Source organism: Cygnus olor, chromosome 1 (assembly GCF_009769625.2).
Source record: "Cygnus olor isolate bCygOlo1 chromosome 1, bCygOlo1.pri.v2, whole genome shotgun sequence".
Lineage (NCBI taxonomy): Eukaryota > Metazoa > Chordata > Aves > Anseriformes > Anatidae > Cygnus > Cygnus olor.
In genome coordinates this window covers 35,418,207-35,430,578 of record NC_049169.1, presented here as the reverse complement: position 1 = coordinate 35,430,578, position 12,372 = coordinate 35,418,207, and the positions used below count along the sequence as shown (strand labels likewise).

Sequence of the window (12,372 nt, the reverse complement as noted above, 5' to 3'; positions counted from 1 at the left end):
AAGGTGATTTGGAATAGTCAATATAGATTCAACAAGGAAAATCTACTATGAAATGGTTGGCAGTGAGGGGCAGGGGACCACGGTGCCTGTTTGTCTTTACTCTGCTGAGGCTTTTGACATGGTCTATCATAACACCCTTGCAGCCAAACTGGGCAGATATTTACTGGATGTCTTATAATGTGGGTGTAATTTGGTTGAAGCACCAGGCTTAATGAACAGTGCCTAGTCACTTGTGGCGTTTCTCAGTGTTCAATACTGGAGTCAATCTGCTTACAGTCCTCACTAACAACCTGCAGGACAGAGTAGCAAACACTCCCAGCAGGTGATAGCAAAGTGGGGGGATTATTCAAATACACTGGAGGGCAGCACTGACACTCAAGAGGGGTCAGAACAGGACATCTGATGCTGAACATCAAGCTCTAAAACACTGTAGGTCTCTTATGCTGAGGTGTCCCTGCTTATCATACTACCTATAACTCAATGGAAGGCTCAAGCAAAAAACTATGTTTTTATGAACAAAATGAGAAACCTAACTACTAATCTAAAAAGCAGTGCCATCACCGGCACTTTTAATTAATATAAGTTACTAGCATGGTGGGCAATGAGAGGGGAAGGATCTCATGGTGAAGATAAAGGATCAAACTTGTGGGTAGATATTAGTGAACTCATCAGTTCTTAGAGGCAAAATCTACATGTGTCTACCAACATATACATTTTCTTTCCCACCGCTTAGAAGCTCAGAAACAAGTCTGCCCCTGGGTAAAATCAACATATAAAAATATACTAGATCAACATATATACAACTATCACATTCTGAAACAAATGTTTATTTCCCTGCTTTTTATGCTCTGATGTTCAACTTGAAATGGAAATGCTGAAGTTGTTCCAAATATTACACCTGTTTTGAGTGCCAATGCCCATTTTTACATTTTATGCTTTTCTTTCAGTCTGTAGAAGAGCCCTACAAAGTGATGAGAAGTAAGATGTAGTGACACTAACTGAAAAGCTAAACAAACTGAAGAAAGAAAGAGAGGACATTCATATAATAACTGTGTTTTGTAACTGGGCTGCGTTCTAAGGCCACAGCATTCTGTTGGGGATTTTCCAGTCAGAAAGATATAAATACAGGCCGTGTAGGACAAAGACAGCCAATCTGGTATTTCCAGAAAATGGTAAATTTATCATATCGTGTATGTACAGCATGCACAAATGCACCTTTGGAGATGAGTCAGACTTACTAAGTAAGCATCTGTAAAACCAGCTGTACTAGGTGTAATGGATCATTTCAGTTCTTCCCAGGAGTGTTAGACTTGGTATGAAAGAACATAGAAAAGCTTCCTGAAAGCACATCTTCCTGCATGGTGTCACGCAACCTGTGCCTGAGTACTGTGCACATGTTCAGAATTTCACATGTCAGGCAAAGGGATCTAGAACAACTGCTTGTGTGCAGCAGCATAACGCTATAAGGAATAATTATGTTTTCCAGAACAAGTTTTCACTTATCCATTGCTTTGTATAATTTTCTTTTTTTCTTTTTTCTTTTTTAAAAATTTTTTATTTATTTTTTAATGTGACTTGTTGGTATTGTTTTAACTAGGTTTTAATAGATCTGTGTCTTAGAAGTGTTTGCCTAATTCTTGTAACAGCAGGGCAGCAGTATTAAACTACTGAGTATTCTCTGGTCTCACCATACACAGTCAGGGTAATGATACATGCAGCTGATATAGGTCTATGTGCTCCTATAATTACAAGGTGCTAGCTATGTCTGAAGTGCAGTAGCTGCTGTAGCTGCATTTTAGCTGCTGTAGTTGCATTTTTGGTGTACTTGGGCTACTTTTAATTTAGTAACAGTGTTTGTGGTCCTACACTGACCCATGCAACAGTAAAAGCTACCCTATTCTATTACATATTCAGGGTCTTCGGTTATTTTGCACTTCTGGGGCAGGAGCATGTGGCCCCAGTGGATTCACATTACTTTTGGTCTGCTGATTGCAGATCTGGTTGTTTCAATTCCTTCTGCATTGTTTTAGCTGCTTGTGAATGCAGAAACACAGTTACCAGCTAGGGAAAGTGTGCTGTTATTGTATCAGCTTCCAGTGAATGAGGTAAGACCACATTTGTCTTTATAACCAAACAGGCTTTTAATTTGGCTCCAGTTCTCACCCAGGCATGTGTACTGCAGTGCCTGCTGCAACAGTGTGACAACCACACACCAGGCTACTTCCAGCTTGCTCTTTCCCGTACCAGCCTCTTTGCATTTTGTCCTATTTGTTTGCTAGGTAGTCATCATCCTTACTCTTTCTTTATTTTTGCCTTTTCTTTCTGATTGCGTGGATCTTTAGGTCTGTATTTGCTTTGAAAAGAAAAATAATCAAACATTCTGCAGATCTTTACTCACACAGAAAAACTCTAGCGTGAAGAATAACAATGAGGAGAGTGTTTCATTCTGCTCTTCCATTTCTCAGAGTTGACCATCAGCATCATACAAGATGGGATGACAGCTAAAGGCTCAACAAAGGCTTTTTTTTTTTTTTCTGAAAATATGCTGTTATACAAGCTTATACAAATTACAATATATATCTATAAGGCAATGGATGATTATCAGTACTTTGTAATCCAAAGTGCACTCCCATTTTAACCTAGGAATGGACAAGCATTCTGGGAGAAAACCGAGACTTTGGCCCTCTGTTTAATATCACTGGAATGACTGAGGGCCCTTTCTGCCCACCTCTGGCCCTCTCCCCTCCACATCTCTGCATCCCCCTTCGGATGGCACAAATCACACTGCAATAAAGGAGCAAGCTGCGCTTTTACTTACCCTCACCCACCACCATTTCCCCCCTATCCATCAGCAGCCGTGGCGAGCCACCGCCGGGCCCTCCCGGCTTTGGACAGGAGGAGAAGAGCCCTTCAGGCTCCGACCCCTAACAAATTCCCCTACAGTCCCCCAAGCCCGGCAGCACGGAGCCAGCCCGGGAGCCCACGGGCAGGCACCACCGGGGGAAAGCGGGCTTCCCCGCTGCCGGGAGCGCTTCCCTTCTTCCCTTCTCCCTCTGGAGGGAGACACAGTCCAGCTTTTGGCTGCCGGCGCCGCCGCGTCCCTCCTGCCCCTACCCTGCCCCTGCCCCTGCTCCAGCCGCCGCGACCCCTGCCCCGCGCCCCGGGGGAGCCGCCGGGGCCCCCCTGCCCGTCCCGTCCCCGTGTCCCCGTCGCGAGGGTCCCGGGGGAGACGCGGAGGTGCCCGTCTTCTCCCCGCCGCCTCCCACGTGTGCATCTGCAGAAACTTGGGAGCCCCCCGCCCGCTGCCCGGCAAGGGAAGGGTGGGCACGGGAGGGGAGGGAGAGCCGAGCCGTGCCGAGCCGAGCCGTGGGGGCGGGCGGGAGGCGGCCGGAGCCCCGCTCCCCCGCCAGACCCTCGCCAAGCGGGCTCGGCAGGGGGGTGACGAGCGGAGAAAGGAGAAGGGGAAGGAGCAGGAGCAGGAGCAGGAGCAGGAGCAGGAGCAGGAGCAGGAGCAGGAACAGGAGCAGGAGCAGGGCGGGCTCCCCCCTCCGCCCCCCGGCTGGGCGGCCCCCGCGCGGTGCTGCTGCTGCTGAAGGTGAAGCTCCGGCTCTCCAATTACTTTTCCCAAGAGGGAGAAGGAGGCAGCAGGAGGGGAAGGCGAGCCGTGTGGGGAAGGCAGGCCAATCAGAGCCGCGGTAACGGAGGGATTGCTGCAGGACGCCGCGGGTTTTCCTCCCGTCCTCCGCCGCCGGGACTGAATCGGGACCGCAGGCAGCTGGCGGAGGGGCCGGAGCCGCACCGGGCTGCAGGACTTCCTCGCCCCACAGCCAGCCCCTACTTCTCCTCCTCCTCTCTGTGTTTTTATTATTTTATTATTATTTTTTTTTAAATACTCCGAGCCACTTCGAGTCTCCCCGCCCTCCCTCCCGCATCCCCCCAGCCGGATTCCCGCTCCGTTCCCCGACAGCCGGGGGACAGCCGGGCACCGACGGCCGCCTGCCTGCCCGCCTGCCTTTCCCCTCCGTGCCGAGCCGTGTCGAGCCGAGCCAAGGGGAGCCGAGGCGGGCGCGGTGCCGCTCCATGCCCCCGGGCGCCGGCGATGCCGGGGCGGTGAGGCCGGGGCTCCCCCTCGCCGGGAGGCGGCCGCTCGCGGGGTGCTGCCAGCTCGGAGCGGGGCTGCAGGTAGGTGAGCCGACAGCCGCGGGGCCGAAAAGTTGCGGGAGGCCGGCTGAGGGGGGCAGCTGCCGCCATTCTGCCGCGTTTTATTTCTTTTTTTATGTATTTTTTTTTTTCCTCATCGTTTGAGGTCCTCTTATTCGGGCGAAGTACCTCAGCCGCCGGGGCTGGGGGAGCCCAGGGGTCTGTCAGCCCGGCTGCTCGTGTGGGAAGGGTGGGCGCTCACTCGTTGCACCCCCGGGAACTTGGGGGTTTGGAGACCAGAAGCGTTGTCGGACGGCTCCAGACAGGGGTTAAAAGAGCGTGGAGTCAGTCGCTTTGTGAATCCTTTAGAAAAGGAGCGATAAACAGATGGCTCCTGACTCCCTTTCTGTGTGTAGCGCTCCCCAACTTGTGGTGTGTAGGGCATGCAGCCCCTCTGCGTGGCTTTCTTTCCATTTCAGGGAACTCATTTACCTACTAAATACACCACAGGTTCGGTCTTCTGCAGTGAAAAGGCTCTTCCCTTGCTCCATGCCATTTATAGCTTTGCAAGAGTGAGTTTTAAAATAACCCGCTTTGTTCCCTTGAACTGTAGGATCGGACACCCCGTTACCCGGGCAAAGGATAAAGAGCAATAGCTTGCACTGCCTGGTTAGGAGTTGCCATTCATGTCTCTGCTGTGTGGTTCGTTCTTACCAGGAGTTAAAATCATTGCTTGGAGCACTTGAAATTATATGTGTACTTACAGTTGTCTCTTTCCAGCTTTTGCTCGGAGATTGTCAGTATTTTTTTAAGGCACGAAGCACTTCACTGCCACCACTCTCCCCCCAGTAGGCTCCAGCTCTGTATTTAAGGAACCGGGCTTTGACTCCTGAAGAACAGCCAATTTGAATAATAAACATACTTAGCCCCTATCCCTGGAAGCCCCATAAAACATTCGGGGTCTTAGGGTCTTCTCGCAGCACTGGATACATTTAAATGACTATTGACTAAATGATAATTGTTATCTGGTTTCTCTGTCTTACCAAGTGGTTTCAGACATTAGCATTCAGCCTGCTATATGTTTAACACTTCAAAGCTGCTTTATGGGCTGACCTAAGTGATGTCAAATTGATAAATTAAGATTATTTTCTGTAGCATAAGGTACACACTAAAAACGAGCAGTTCAATGGTACTGTGAATACAGCTGAGCTGAAGTTGGGAAAGAGCATACTAAGGCGTTTTTATCAGGGGTTGCAAGGGTTACATCTGTTACACTTTTTCACAGTAATTGCACAGTCATTTCATATTGATGTCTCTAATTTATTTTGTGCGTAATTAAAAGTAGTAAAGTAATTCATATAAATTTCATTATGAAAAAATTATTTTGGGGAGCTGATACTGCTGAGGCAATATTGAAAGCTATGTGTTTTTTGGTTTCATAAAGTCCCGATTCCCCAAACTACAGTACTGCTACTGTTATAAATGTAAACTATCCAAGTGCCATAATTTTAGCAGAAAGCTTGGCTCAATTAGTTAATTCCAGATCAGGATTACTATTCAGTGTTTCCACATGTTGTCTGAACAGAAGGGGGTTTTCAAAAAATGTGGTATTAATTTTAGATATGCTGCTGGTAGTGGGTGACTTTGAGATAAAATCTTGATTCCTGTCAGATGGTTTTAATCAGAGAATGACGTCTAATATGGCAGTGTCCTTTATCATACCAGATATGAGACCAAGTAACCTTTTTCTCCATCTCTTCCTATGAGCAGAGAGATCTCATGTAGGTGCTTGTGATGCACTTGAGAATTCTGGTGGGGAATACATGAATAACTAGTTCTGTGCGGAAGTAAGTGGATGTGTCTGCAGATGGGTATTGGAGATTGCTTTACTGGCAACTTGCAAAGTGATGATTCATTGAACCCCATCTAGATTTACATAAAGCAAATAATACTTTACACTGAATTGTGACAGCAGAAAAACATGTAGCAGTCAAGAAGTTCCGTAATTTCATCACAGGTGATGACAGGCTTGATAAAGGACCTCTTTACGAATGCAGGCTATATGTTTCTGATGAGCAAAACATACCATGGAATTTTTTAGATCTGAGCATCTTCGCACTTAAATTTATTGCTGGCTGTATTGCTACTTGCCAACCTGTGTGAGGTATAAATAGTGTATTAGCAATATATTGCATTAATTATATCGTACGTTTTACTTACTATAAATAAGTAATAGAAAAATGCTAACTAGTTATTGTGTTGAAGGAAATCACTGACTTTGGAAGGCAAAAAAATCACATTACCTAATACTGTACATCTACACAAAAATGAGATCACTATCTTGAAAAACTGTTCTGAACAGTACAATTATCAGTGAGCAAGCAGTTCTATGTCCCCGTTTTAACTTCTGCAGTATTTTATTAGAAATGCTTCATTAAGTCACATTATTCTGCAGCTGTTTGTTCACTGAAAATTAAAACAAAAATCAGGAAGTTTATCCAGCACAGCAGTAGTATTCCCTTTGTTATGTACTGAAAGTTCAAACAACTACAACAACAAATCCTTTAGCCTCACTGTGCCAGAAACACTGAGTACATTCTATTTTTGTGATATATGGGTGGCATTTACTGATGCAATTCATCAATGTATTTATTAGTCAAACGTCATCTAACAAAGAAAATAAATGAAAGTAAACAAAGACTGCATGATGATACAAAGGCTACAGCAAGTGAAGACTCCACAAATCTAATTAATTAATGTTCAGTCTCATATTTACAGTCTGTATTTAAATATCTCATTCAAATGACATGTTTGTTGTCTTTCTCCCATTGATTTTCTAGTACAGCTCCAGATAATTCAGGTAGCAAGTGCTTTTCATTTGAAAATGCATTTTCCATTTTTCTTTTGAAATGTTGAATTTTAAAGGGATTGAGACAAAAGTTGGGTTTGGATGAATATAACAGAAGGGTCCTCCTGTGTCAGCAGAGCTCAACACTGACCTGTCCCCATTCATGACAATTTTTATGTGTTAAGAGGGGCATCCTCAACTGATGTGGATTTCCCTTGCTCCATTGAAGTAGTTGAAACTCTGACATTTTAAAGCTGCTGGAGATTTGCTCCATTATCTTTAGATCACTGAATTTAAGTGTGCCCTTAAAAAAGGATTTCACTTACTTTTTTTAGGGTGAGAAAACATTTACATACTGTATTGAGCTTCACAGAATCCATTGTAAGTGGATTTGAAATAGTTTTTAAATACAGAAGCACAGCGCTGGAGCTGTTTCAGCAGGAAATTTGGCTCAGTTATTCAGTTTTGTGAGCCATCAATATATACTTCAAAACATTCCTCATAACTAAGTCAGATTTATAAAACTCATCAGGCATAGGAATGAATGTTGCAACATCAACAATAATGTCATTCATTTTCCTGGTGACAGCTACAGAGCTGTTGCCTTTTGCTCTGGGTACAACTTGGAAAGGTAGTGATTTCTGTGCTTTGATTCTTTATACACCCTTGCCAGCCATTCTTATTTACCGTACAGAGTCAGTTATTTATCAAAAGAGAAGACAAAATAATAATGGCCACCTAATGTACTTTTTCCTACTGCTACTGGAAAAAGAGTCACATTTTTAAGATAAACAGTTCAAGGCACTTTATAGAGCTTCTTTCATGCAGTATATTTTGAAAAACACTTTCAAAGAAGAGAGAAAAAAAAAAGAATGTTTTACAGTACTAGTTGTGGCAGGACAGTACATACTCAAATAAAATGGGAAAGAGTCACTAAAAAAAGCTTTTTTAGCTTTTTCTTGTGTTCTGCTATGTTGGAATACTGATTTGTAGAAAGCATTGTAGCAGTAGCTATTGCTTGATGTAGCACTAGAAAATGCTTTGTATGGACTTAGAATCAATCGTGTATATAATTGCATGTGTAAAAATTGGGAAGTTGGGTTTGTCCCTTGTTTAAAGCTCATCAAACCTCATAATCTGAATTATGTTAATGAATTATGTTTTTGAGTAACCCCACTTCACATCTTGCTGATCTTGTAATAGGAAACCTGCACACCGGTCTCACGGCACCAGGACAGGCTTGCATACAGCCTCCTCTACTGCAAGCATCCCTCTAACAATGCCGGGGGGAGAGCCATAGTACAGGGAAGCACACAGATGAAAGCACATACAGTTTTTTTTTTAGACTGTTAGTTGTTTGGTAGCCTATGCTTAAATCATGAATGTGAACGAAGGCTGCAAAAGGTGCTGTAGATTGCCAAATGTTGCAGGCTAATAAATGCATGAGCACGGCTCAACAAACCTATTCGGTTGTATAAATAACAAAATGATTAAGAAACAGGCTGCTTAGTATGAAACATTTTTGAAATAAATAACCAAACTTTTACTTTTGGTAGTATGCTGGCCTCTTGCTGTGTGGAAAATTTATTGCCTCTGTTGTAATATTAACAGCCACTATTGAAGATGAGGGACGGGACTAGATGGACCATTGGCTTGATCCGATAAAGCAATTTCCTTTTCAAAATGCAAGGAGGTGTAATTGCAATAGTCTATATTTTGACTGGCTTATTAGAACAAGACTGTAATTGTCTAGCATTCTGTTTTTGCTTTTTTTTTTTTTTTTTTTTTTTTTTTTTTTTTAAGGAATGATATAATGCATTTTAAAATAAATCTCTCAGTAACATGCCGTCTCACACCAGCTCCTTTGGAGACAGGAGCACAGACCTGACAAGTCTCTCACATTTGCAGTGACGCTCCCGTGTTGGATTTTTCCTCATGCTCCCCCACTGCAGTTTCTCCATCCCATATTGATAAGAGAGCAGTGGCCTCCAGCCCACCTCAGCACAAACTGGTTAGCTGTGTGGTGTGCGGCCCTTTGCTTGTCTCTGACTTGTCGTGTCATGGGATGGGGCAGAGGACAAAGTGCTGCCCCTGGATCACCAAGTGACTTTTCATGCTCCTCTGAGCACCTTTTTATGGGGCACTCTTCCTGGTTACAGTCTCTCCCCATGACTTCTCCCTCACCAAGTGACACCATGTGTGAGAGAACCTGTCCCAAAGCCTCTGATGTGCAGGCTGGGTGCCTCCTGATGCATGGCCACACAAATGGGGGATCTGTGAGCACTGGCTTAAAACCCCACGCTAGATCCCCTTTCATTTGAGACTTCTCTTGTGTTTGTTCCTGTGTAAGATATCCATTTGGCCTTTTGAGTTCTAGGCTCAACCTTAAGTCATCGTTAGCTGGTGTATCATTGGACTTCATGACATGCAACGTACATCACAACGGCTTGGTAGCTCTCAGTAAAGATAATGGTTTTCCATGCCGTTTGTATGTAGCAGTCTTTGAAATTTGGATCTTTTCCAGCAATGGATGAGAGTTAGTACCACCTGAAGCTTGTTTCATGGTTTATCTGAAATGAGTCAGTAGTCTTCGTCTGGATTTTACTGTACAACTGTCCGTCCAAGCCACAAAAGTCACCACTGGCAAAAATGATGATGTGCACCTGCTGTGTGCACAGCGAGGCAAAAACCGAGCTCTGATCAAGCAAGGCATTTCAGCTGCAAGCATGTAGCTTCAATGGGACTAGTCAAATTAATTATGTGCTTGCAGACTTTTCTGAAGCGAGCCTGAATAAATGTTGCTAACTGCTCGGAGTGATCTGTGTTGAAGGCATGTGGGTGGGGTGCTGCTGAAACGGCTATGTTTGTGTCTGTATTCTGGGTATAAATTTAAGACTTGAGCTTTGTTTCGATGGATTGTCAGCCCTACACCTTCTATAAACATCCAATCCCGTTATATTCAGAACAGAGACCGTATAACAGCAGGTCATTTTCAGAAAGGTGCAGCAAGTACCTACCCTGTATTATAGCATTAGAAACTACAATTACAATCATGTAATTCTTCAAATGTGATGTTACTGGCATGACACTGAAGTAAAATATCACTTTCTGACAAAGTATATCAGGCTATGGTATTCCTGCAAGAAATGATGTCATGTTTAAAGCTTAACTGCAGAAAAAGGATCTGTTTCTGAGCCATAGCAGGAGAATAGTCTCTCAGGACTGTGTTACCGGTGTTTATTTAGCTTTGATTTTTTTTTTTTAATCTATATATTATAACAAATAAGCTATATTTAAATAAGATGGTAAATTTTATCTTGAGGTCTGGTAACTGTAGTAAATAAAGTGAGATAAGTTCTGGTATATAAGTTTACTGGAATCCAGACAAGAAAGATCGTATTTGAATGCTAACATAACATGCTATAAATTCAGATACGATGTTATCAGCCAGTATGGTTAATGTTGCCTGACATTTCTCATTACATGATCCTGCTTTTTTTCTGTTCAATCTAAAATCATGAGGGATATAGCTTACATTGGAATTAATACTTCAAACACACAGCCAAAGTGTCCAGACCTTCATAACCAAGGCATTACACTGGTATTTGTGTAATGTTCAAAGAAATAAGTAGCCATGAATCCAGGCGCTGGCTGAACTCCAGCCATAGGAAATGTTTTTTCCCCTCCCATGTGGATTCATTCTCCTTTATGGCAACATGATTTTATTATTTTCTGATTATAAACATTATGATTTGATAAAAGTATTCTTGGTGATTGTACCCCAGTTTTTCCTTTACCACAGGGATAATCTTGCGGTCAAAAGCTAACAAAACAAATGAAAGTAACTCTGGGTAACTCTCTTCCTCTTTTCAGATGCATGTGCTTCATCTGGGAATCTGAGCCCACATACTGCAGTGCTCAATACATCACTTCATGCTTTCAGATGACTGTATGAGGATGTATGGGGCTTTAGCCCTCATGTTGTGGAGGTCAGCGCGGCCTCCATGGCCTGATCTGGTTGTGACCAAGCTGGTCATGTGCAATTGCACAGCTGCCTTGTTCCATTCTGATCATGCTTGCATCCTTTCATGTAATTGTTGGGGTCACTGCTCATGTGGAAATGTATTAGGAGAAAATTTGAGCTTAGCTCAGCCTTTCTGAGCTTTCACTTTGAGGCAGTGATGTAATTTTTTATTTTTGTTTTTAGCAGTGCAATTATTCCTACATGTTTCAGAATTTCTTTGGCATTGCTTTGATTTGCTGCATCTGTTATAAATACATATTTGCTGTCTGGCAAATACATACTTCACACTCTTATAAAATGAAGTATGCTTTTTAAAGCAACTTTTTTAAAGCAACTGCTATTTCAGAGCAACTGGTACATAACAGTTACTATGTTTTCTTATCAGAAGACAAATTATAGAATTGCTAATTATTCACCTATATGAATCTTAAATAAAACCCTGTGTGGCAAAAGTGCTGACACAGCTATCACAATAGCTGCATGAACGCACTCTCTTCAATAATCTTGTTCTCATTCCCACTTTAAAAACTGAACCCACAGTAATGACACTTGTATTCCCCTCTTCCTCTTCATCTACCCAGACACTCATCACTTAACTTTTTCTCCTCTAGGTCTCCTTGCCTGTCCTTTTCTCCTCATTGTTCATCTCATCTGCATTGGTGTCATATAATCTTTCCGAATGTCAAGTAAATGTAGTCTGCAGTCAATATTACCAAATTGCTTTCCTGCCAAAAAAGTCTCTTTTCATATGCCATGACCCGTCATCTCACAGTTAGCTGCGAGTCATTCTGATTCCCAAATTTACAATATATTTTCTATTTAATGAGCTATTAAACATTATGCACTTTTAAACTTCATCTTTTCTGACTAACTGCATTCCTCCTGATAATTAGAGCTTTAGAGAGAAACAATTAATTTGGAACCAATTCTGCGATAGAAGTGACATTATTTATATAGCATTCCTCCATATCTGTGCTCTAGGGATTATCTCATTAGAATATATTTATATTTGGAAACTCCTTAAGACCATTATGTCAGTCCAATAGCCACCACGTTGTCATCGATAATGTAGACAAGACTACTGCACATGCTATTTTAATGTGACACACAAAATGAAAATAGGTACAAGGAAGGGTGAGTAGTTTGGTTTTGTTTTGACCAAAATAAAAAAAAATCAGTTTATGTCCTTCCTCCAGCTCAGGCGAACATTTTGAGAAAAACTTAAGTTAAACACAAGCACAAACAATATTACATACATATTGCACGGAAGTGGTCATTTTGGAATTGCTATGTTATTCCCATGTCTATTTTTATTAATGGTAATATTCAATTTGTTAGAATAATTTTTCAAATTAAGTAG

The 12,372-nt window shown here is 42.7% G+C and overlaps 1 protein-coding gene across 2 annotated transcripts in view; it reads left to right on the top strand.

Moving 5' to 3' along the window:
- Nucleotides 1-3,309: 3,309 nt before the first annotated feature.
- Nucleotides 3,310-12,372, top strand: part of TAFA2 (TAFA chemokine like family member 2) — a 193,462-nt gene continuing 184,399 nt past the window's right edge. The window contains exon 1 of one of the 2 annotated variants that reach the window (XM_040552121.1): nucleotides 3,310-4,182. The gene's annotated coding sequence lies outside the window, so the exon portion shown is untranslated. The remainder of the gene's footprint in view (nucleotides 4,183-12,372) is intronic. The other variant, XR_005818324.1, reaches the window with a different exon arrangement.